Source organism: Amborella trichopoda, chromosome 6, assembly GCF_054954075.1.
Source record: "Amborella trichopoda isolate Santa Cruz 75 chromosome 6, AtrichopodaSantaCruz75HAP2 v2.0, whole genome shotgun sequence".
NCBI lineage: Eukaryota > Viridiplantae > Streptophyta > Magnoliopsida > Amborellales > Amborellaceae > Amborella > Amborella trichopoda.
The window spans coordinates 38,888,657-38,898,635 of record NC_142341.1 but is presented as its reverse complement, the minus strand read 5'-3'; positions in this window follow the sequence as shown (position 1 = coordinate 38,898,635).

Here is a 9,979-nt window from a genome sequence, read left to right as displayed (position 1 = left end):
GGAACCAATATGCTGCAATCCCTTGGAGTTATCGACATACCTCAGGACAATCCATTATCCAACACCCAAGTCTTCAATTAGAGGCAGAGTCCCAAACATCCACTCCTAATCCTGAGATCTGTGTGGCCCAAAAAGCCGGCTCCGCCCAAAAAACCTTGAATAGTCAGGAAGTCCGACCAGAAGTCGTCCTACAGGGGATTTTAGGCAACCAAAGTAGAAGTCGAGTGAGGGAAGAAATTCATGCAACATATAAAGCCAATTCCTTAACCTGAAGAGGCCGAGTGTTCAAACCCATTCAATTGATGGCCGATACTCTTTATGAAAGAATGAGAAATACCTAAAAAACCAAACAACCAACATGGGTCATAGATCACGAGCTGAACAAGGAAATTCAAGAATCTGTAACCACCTACGATCTACTAGCTCATCTCAAGAAGATCCAGGCTCAAATCTCCATCTTGGAGCTACTCACAATTCACCAGCACATAGATCCTAGATCGAGAAGGTCCTTGCCAAGACACACATCCCGAGCAACACACAGCCGAATGAGTTGTGCGGAATGAATAACCAGTTGATGGCATCAACACCAATTGTGTTCACAGACGATGACGTCCCAACCAACTTCAACTGATTTCATGTTCAACCTCTGCACATCATCGTCTTCATGCAAGGATATGAGATATGAAGAGTGTTTGTTGATAATGGGGCATACGACGGAACCAAAAGACAAGCGGAAGGCATATTACCTCTCAAACTCAAGATCCGCCCTACCATCCAAATGATAAAGTTTTATGTCTTGAACATAAAGCCTTCTTTCGACATGCTGTTAAGAAGACCGTGGTTGCATGAAAACGTTGTGTTGCCTCTACACTCCATCAATGCCTCAAATTTCCAACTAAAAATGGTGTCGCAAAGGTATGTGCTAAACCCCCTGCTTTTCTCAATCCTAATATACATAACGAGAAGCTAGCTATAGGAGTCGAGCTCAGAGAAATCCATCTCGCTTCCTTCGAGCAATCCGATTGTGCAACCTTAGGCCTAGAGGCCGACGACCGTGTTCCTCAAATTTTGCAAACTTTTGCATCGATGGATGACAATATCCAATGTTAACATCGATACGGTTTCGGGTCCCTCGAAGTTTGGCACATGCTCTTCTCCCAAGTCTTCCAACCAGGCCAAGGCTTGGGTAGTAAAGGGCAAGACGTAACGGAGAAAATTTTTGAATCATTCGAAGCCAAAACTGAAAACGGAGATCGAAGAGGTCTCGGGTGTTCTCTCACCTTATTACAAAGCCAGATGAAGCCTTCAAGCTATCCAGGCTTTGTATCTAGAGTTATTCAAAGCCTCGATCCTCTCGATGCCCGTCCTTCAAAACGGCCTACGGTGATCCTTGAATCCCCAACGGAGAATAAATCTTCTTCCACATATCAGCACACACAAGAACTGAGAATTGAAGACCTTTTTGCTGACCTGGATTTGAAGGTATGCACAATCGGCTCTAACACAGCTAAACATGCTCATCCATCGAATCAAACCCAAGAACGGAATTGGTTGATCACTCCCCTATCTCGAGAATCATTGACAGCTTACTAGCAGTACCTTCAAGTCCCGGTGCCAAAAAATGGATAGGCGTAGGGTGGCCATCTAACTACCCTACGTGTCCAGTCCCCAACATTTCTCTCGCGAGTCCCATAAGTGACACCTCTTGTGTCAATTTAAAAACCGTTGAAAATCAAACTATGATTAAACTAATAATAATGAAAAAGAATTTTCAAAAACGACGAACGCTTAAGATAGCCTGATAACGGTGCACAATACCCAAGATGACGAATTGGATGACCAAGACGAAGATCAAGAGTCTGAAGAAATCCCTCAACCCGAGGAACTCACTTCCCTTGTTAAGAAATTCAAGAAGAGGTTTGATGGTGACCCAATAGTTATCATCGAAGAGATGATTAACATAAACCTAGGAATTGAGAAGGACCCAAGGTTAACTAAGTTTGGAACCTCCCTATCTCCTGAGGAGCGGGAAAATATGATTTCCTTTCTCAAGGAATGTCACGATGTCTTTGACTGGTCATACGATGATATGCCAGGCCTAGATCCCACATTGGTGCAACACCACCAAATATTCAATGAAGAGGCCAAGCCTGTAAGGCAGAAAATCCGACCTCAGAAGACCCACCTTGAGCTCAAAATTAAAGAAGAAATCGACAAGCTGCTCAAAGCGAAGTTCATTCCCCTCATTGATTACTCAGAATGGTTGGCCAACATAGTGGTCGTACCCAGGAAAGACGGGAGGATCCGAGTGTGTATTGACTACAAAGATCTCAACAAGGCATACCCAAAAGACAATTTTCCATTACCGAACATAGATGCCTTGGTCGACAATACTGCGGGGCATGAGATGTTGTCATTCATGGACGGCTTCTCAGGTTACAACCGGATCTTCATGGCAGAAGCAGACCAGACCAAGCCTTCATTCATAATGCAATGGAGAACTTACTGCTACAAAGTCATGCCCTTCGCCTAAAAAATGCAGGGGCAACTTATCAACGGGCAATGATTAACATCTTCCATGACTTAATGCACACCATCATGGAAGACTATATCGACGACATTCTGGTCAAGTCGAAGACCAGATCTGATCATCTCACCAACTTGAGAACTATTTTTGAAAGGCTCCAGAAATATCAACTCAAACTCAATCTGCAAAAATGTGCCTTTGGGGTTAAATCCAGCAATTTATTAGGCTTTCTAGTAAGCCAAAGAGGCATTGAGGTGGACCCGTCCAAAATACGAGCCATCACTAAAATTCCCTCTCCCCGGAACATCAGATAAATTCATGGGCTGCAAGGTCGCATACATGCCATAAGGCATATCATCTCACAACTAGCAGACAAGTGTGCGCCGTTTAATAGACTACTCAAGAAAGATACCCCATTTATATGAGATAATTAGTGCTAAGAAGTGTTTGATCAAGTCAAGGAGTACCTCACCAAACCTCCCATCCTTAGTCCTTTTAGTCTAGACAAACCTTGTTCCTATATATGTCAGTGAGAGACAAGACCATGGGGGCAATGTTAGGACAATACGATGATCATGGAAAAGAACAAACGATATACTACATCAGCAAGACTATGGTGGACTATGAGATAAGATACACAGATGTGGAGAAGCATTGCTTGATGCTTGTGTAGGCAATGAAGAAGTTAAGACACTATGTCTTATCTCATTCAGTCAAGCACATCTCAAAAATAGACATACTCAAATACCTATTGGAGAGACTAATCATGAATGGACGTTTGACGAAGTGGAGAATGCTATTGAGTGAGTTCGAGATCGAATATGTTACTAAAAATTTGATCAAAAGACAAGCCATTGATGACCACTTAGCTGAACATGCACTGCCAGATAACATTTCTGTCAACTCAGATCTCCCTGATGAGAACCTCTTCATCATTGAGGAATCAATTTGGGAGCTATACTTCGATGGTGCAAAGAATGAATACGGGTTAGGTATAAGAGTCATACTATGCTCACCCGAGAAGATTTTAATGCCAACAGCCGTCAGATTGAATTTCCCATGTACCAATAACGTTGCTGAATATGAAGCCTTGATAGCCAGGCTTGATAACGCCATGGGAATGAAAATCCAACAAATAAGAGAGATTGGTGGCTCCTTACTCATCATAAACCAAGTTCAAGTGATTTGGAAGGTGAAAGAAGAAAATTTGAAGCCCTATCAGGAAAATATGATCCCATATTTCAAGAAAATCACCTTTCAGCAAATAACTAGGGAAAATAATCGGTTCGCCGACGCCCTTGCGACCCTTGTTTCAATGATTGATATTCTTCCAGAAATCATCACGCTGCCATTCTATATCAGGAACAAACATGATCCTTCCCCACCAAGGATCGAAGAAGAAATAGAGCAAGAAAATGAGAACAATGGGGAAGTGTCTCTCGTGGCTTCAGATGCGCTAGTTAGATCAAAACCATAGTTCTACGATGTTCTGTCCTTGTTGAAATATGGGTTATACCCTGCAGGAGCCACCAAAAAGGGTAAAGAAGCTTTTCGAAGTTTTTCTATGGGATTCTTAGTAAGAGGTGATCTCCTGTTCAAAAAGTTCTTCGATGGCATCATTCCACGGTGTCTTGATCAGCCAGAAATCTACTAAGTACTGACAGAGTTACACAATGAAGGAGGTCATTCTGGCACAGCCGCCTTAGCTCAGAAAATCAGGCTCCAAGGCTATTATTGGACCATCATGGCTAAAGCTTGTTGGAAGTTCGTAAAGAGGTGTGTGAAATGTCAGCTTTATGGAGACCTCATCCATGCACTGTCCGTACCACTCAACTCAACACCGGCTATCTGGCCTTTTGCCATGTGGGGTCTTGATATCATCGAAATGATCTCACCGAAAGCCTCAAACTACCACCGTTTTATATTAACAGCTACTGAGTACTTCACCAAATGGGTAGAGGACGCATCATTTGTCAAAATTGAAGGACAACATGTTGCCCGTTTTATAGAGAACAATATTATATTCAGGTTCAGTATTCCTGAGTCAATCAATACTGACAATGGATCCAATCTAAAAAATGAAAAGGTCTCTAAGGTGTGCAAAAAGTTTGGGATAACACAAAAATTCTCCACACCTTACTACCCTAAAAGAAATGGACAAGTAGAGGCTATAAACAAAGGACTTCGTAGAATTATAGACATAATAATAGAAAGTGGCAAAGATTGGCACGAAAAGCTAAATGACGCGCTATGAGCCTACCAGACAATTGACAAGAAAATGTAATAAAAAAAATGACCACCAAAGGGGCCACAGTAGAAAAACTGTAAGGCCCGTCCCTTTTGAAAACATTTTTTCAATATGATTGTTAAAACCCTCCATTTCCAAAACCCTTTTAGAAAGGACTTCCTACATCACTACAAGATGTTAAACTGTTAGTCGATCAGACCACATTCTTGAAGCCAGGAACTCCATGGTTATATGAGTATAACTACCAACTACTACATATCGGAGATGGGTGAACCTTGCCAATGACTATATTGGCTCGTCTGGGAGCGTTTTTTTCTTGACTTGATCCCCTGAGGCGAAATGAGGTAAGCTCATTCCCGTGTGTGTGTATGATGTCCCAACGTCTAATTCGAAAACGACAAACTCGTGCGACGTAAAAGAGTTGAGACAAGATAAACATCAAACTCGTACGACGTAAAATAGTCGAGACAGGATAAGCATCAAACTCGTGCGACGTTAAAGAGCCAAGATAAGATAAATGTCAAACTCGTGTGACGTAAAAGAGTCGAGATAGGATAAGCGTCAAATTTGTGCGACGTGAAAGTGTTGAGACATGATAAAACGTCAAACTCATGCGACATAAAAGAGCTGAGATAAGAAAAGAAGAAGAAGAAGAAAAACATCAAACTCGTGCGACGTTAGAAAGCAAAGATAGGAAAAATGTCAAACTCGTGTGACGTTAAAGAGCCAAGACAGGAAAAAACATCAAACTCATGCGACATAAAAAATTCGAGACAGGGACCGTACAGCCCCGTATGACGTGAAAGGTCAGGTGTATCCAGGGCACAACCACCCTATTTCAATGGAAAAACGTCAAACTCGTGCGAGAGCTGAGGCAAGTACCATCTATCCCTGTATGACGTGAAAATTCGGGTGTATCTAGGGCACAACCACCCATGTTCGATAGAAAAATGTCAAACTCGTGCGACGTAAAAGAGCCGAGGTAGGTACAGTCTAGCCTAATATGACACAAAAAGGTCGAATGTATCCAAGGCACAACCACCCTGTTCGATGGATTCCATTTATCCCCATATTGACGTAAAAGGGTTGGGTGTATGGTCCATCGCTGCATGATGCTAAACTGCTTAGAGGGCTCTATGGTTGCAGGAGTTAAAATAGCTAACCAACCTTGTTTTCCAAAATATCTTTCTCTTTTCAAAATTTTTACTATATGTCTTGTGTTTTCCAAAAAAATTAATTTCTTTGTTAAAATCGTAACCTATCCTTGCCCCGGGTTCTATTTCAAATCTCCCCCTACTTTCAAAAAATTCTAAAAAAGTCTTAAAAAAACAAAGGAGCTTGGACACCCCTATATGATGATTACTGTGTTGCTGCATTATCGCGTTGCTGCCTCGTCTCTCACTTCGGATTCGACCAGACAAGTCTCTTCCTATAGAAAGCCTTTTCCTATAGACAGCCTTACGAAACCCTAAGGAGATCAAATAAAATGTCAGGGTTAAAAATTCACACTACAAAACCCCTGAAGTTAAGTGGCATGGTTAGAAAATCCAACTCGAGTTTCAAGATTGTGTAACTCACCGACATCTCATACCGAAAACCCTAGGAGGAAAAATTCCCTAGGTGGGTGAGCTTGATGAGCGTAATGACTTGGAGGGATAGTTGGTGTGCCTCCCGACCACGTGAACTCTGGAAGAAATTTAAAATGTCTACTTTATCTTTGACGTTCACCTGCCCCTCAAAGGACGAGGAACACCAAAGTGTCTACTTCTTTGCCACTCACTTGTCCCTCGAAAAACAGGGAGTGCTAAAGAGGGGCAACTGTAGACACCCCATTTTAAATCTGGCAAATTATATGGTTTTCTGAACCCTTAGTACCATCATAGTAGACTCAATTTAATTACCGTAAAACTATCCAAAATCCTATCCCAATTTAAAGTAGAGCCAAATATCTTTCTAACGGTCCAAGAATCGCCTCAATCGGATTTACGGATAAAATGATATAATAAATGACAATTTAGCCCCTGTGAGACCCAAGCCGGGCTGTGACAGGCCTGGTAGGCCCAAACGTGGGCTGATGATGCATTCAATGCATCGATTATGTAATAAACTCGTTTTCTTTAATTAGATAAGGTTAATACTTCAAGATGAATCCAAATAATTCCGAAAAAACTCCACAAGGTTCCAAAAAAACTCCAAAAAATTTAGAAAAAATCACCAATTAAATCTTATAAATACCCCATCTCCTTAACTAAAAAAGAGAGATAAAAATAGACAAAAAATCCTTAGAAATTCCCAAAATTAGGAAAATTATCCAAAAATAGGAAAAACCATTAGAAAATTCCTAAAAATTTAGAAAAAATCCCCAAAAATTCCAAAAAAATTAGAGAAAAATCTCAGAATTCATATGCAAACTCTGGAGATCACAAAACCCTTAGAAAACTAAAGAAATTCTCCTCTAGAGCTCAAGAATGACTGACAGCTTTAGAAAAATCTCTAGATTGAAAAGCCTAGAGAAGATGGAAACCCTAACCTCTTGAAATCCTAACCCCCAAGACTGAGAAAATCTAGACCTAGGGCACAAAAACCTTAGATCAAAACTATAATTAGGGCACAACAACAATAGATCTAACCTTTTACACAAAAGATCTACTGGTCAACATCCGAATCAAAGAGGCAAAGAGGACCGGTTTTGATACGGGCGCGCCCTCGAAGGCTTAGGAATCCTGGGCCATCCGATCTGGTTTGATATTATTTCTTCTTCTCTCTTTCTTCTTCTTTTTATTGTTTTGCTTCTTTTATTTATTTTGATATGTTAACTTATCTTAAAAATCGTATTTTATTGCTCTTGATCATGTTGGCTCTGCCACATATCTGAGAGTAGATCTACTCCTTTCCGTGCAAATCTGGCCTCATATCTAAATTTGATCGGTCCCACTTTCTCTACCACTTTATTTACTTCTTGTTAATTAGTTTAAGGTGTTAAAATTTGAGAGATCTTCATCGGAAGATCTGTGAGAGTTTCATCATAAACACTGGTAAATCATTGATCAAAGGGATACCTGATGATAGAGGATGGGCAACCAGGAAATCTGCAACGACTTGACCTTTGACAGCTTTTTGTAGCACATATGTGATGTCGAAAGCCACAAGGAGTAATGACCATTTTGCAAGTTGGCCTGTCATGCAAGGGCGCGACAAGAGGAATTTTATGGGATCTGCTCAGGAAATGAGCTGAACCAGATGTATGAGCAGGTAATGATGAAGCTTTTGTATTACGGAAATGACGGCTAGGTACATCTTTTCTGTTGGCGAATCATTTTCTTCATCCCCTTGCATCCTCTGACTCAAGTAATATAGAGCTGTCTCTTTCACCTCGTCATTGTTTTGGGCTAGCAAAGCTCCAAGTGACTCATCCAGTGCAGTCCCATATAGAATGAGGGGCAGAAAGAACCGGGGGTTTTTGGAGATAACTTTTAATATCGTAAAAAGCCTTTTGACACACCTCATCCTATTCGAAGAGAACGTCATTCTTTAAGAGTTTGGGAGAAGGGTTGGATCATCCTGACATGTTAGAGATGAACCTCCGTATATAGGCCAGCTGGCCTTGAAGAGATCTGAGCTCACATAGCCTTCTTGAGGGTGGCATTTATTGAATGGCTTTAATCTTAATAGATTCGATTTCCAAGCCTCGATATCTGACAATGAACCTCAAGGGTTTTTCAGATCGTACACTAAAGGCACACATCAAGGGATTCATTTTGAGCTGATGGAGACAGAGTCTCTCAAAGATTTATTCTAAATTTCTTATGTAATTGCTTCTTCTATCGGACTTGACCACAAGGTCATCTACATAGAATTCCACCTCCTTATGAAGCATGTCTTCGAAGACAGTGGTCATAGCCCTTTGATAGGTGGCTCTAGTGCTTTTGAGACCGAAAGGCATCACTGTGTAATAAAAGACTCCTTTCGGAGTTAAGAAAGCAGTGGACTCTTCATCTTCTGCGGCCATCCTTATTTGGTTATAGCCAGAATAGCCATCCATGAAAGAGAATGCTTAGCAGTTGGCGGTTGAGTCAGCAACTTTGTAAAGAGGAGAGAGAAATAATATTTGGGACAAGCTGAGCTTAAATCACGGAAGTTAATACAGACCCTGATTTGTCCGTTTTTCTTCTTGACATGCTCAACATTAGCTAGCCATTTTGGGTATTTGACTGCTCGAATGAAACGTGTCGTTTTAAGCTTCTTCACTTTTCCTTCAATTTGGATTTCCAAATCTACTCTGAACCTCCTTGATTTTTGCTTGACAGGCTTGGACGATGGGTCAATCCGTAATTTGTGAACTGCTACTCAAGGATCAAGACCAGGCATTTCTTTGTAATGTCAAGCAAATACATCACGGTTGGCCCTCAGAAATTCAGTGTATTCCCTCTTTTCTTCAAGAGGCATGATGGTTAAGATAAAAGTGGGCCTTGGGTCATCTTTGTCACCTAGATTTACTTCTTCTAAGTCATCAGTCGGGGCTTGACCACCGTCTTCCAAGACTTCCAGGGCTTCTTCTATCTCCTCTTCACTAGATAGTGGTGAGTCGATAGTCTGCCCGTGAGTTTCAAGCACTTAGATTGTATGCTCCACAAGTGGCATTCCTTCTCTTTTTTCTTCGTCCTATGAGCCTGCAAACTCTTGAACAGTCTGGCTAACCTCTGTCATCACTAGAGGTTCTCGGGAAGCGACTTCCTCAAGAGTAAATTCTCGAGGGGACGGCAGTAGCTCATGCGACATCGTCACATGAGAAATTTAGTCAGTGAAGAAGGGCCACGAGGTAGGCTTGGATGCCTCGGGTAACCAAGGCCTTCCTCTTGATTATGCTGAGACGCCGTAGTTTCGATGACAGCGAAGGGCGCTAGCATTCCTTTGTCGTTATTCAACCCTGGGTTGTTAGACAGCTCGTAGTCCATTTTCCTCATGATTTGATGAGCCTCGGGGATGTATAAGTCCCATTTGGGATGAATCCGGCATCTAAAAGGGAATTAGTTCGTGGGTATATCCTAACAACTGTTTCTCGAGTTTCTGGGATGAAACCCGGTAAAGGAGCAGAAACGGATTTCAAAGGCACAACCTCTTTCATCTTACCTTTTCCTTTTCTTATAGCCTCCTCTTGGTCAGGCAAATCTTGTTCTTATTCCTTTGGCGCTGCAATCGAGGCT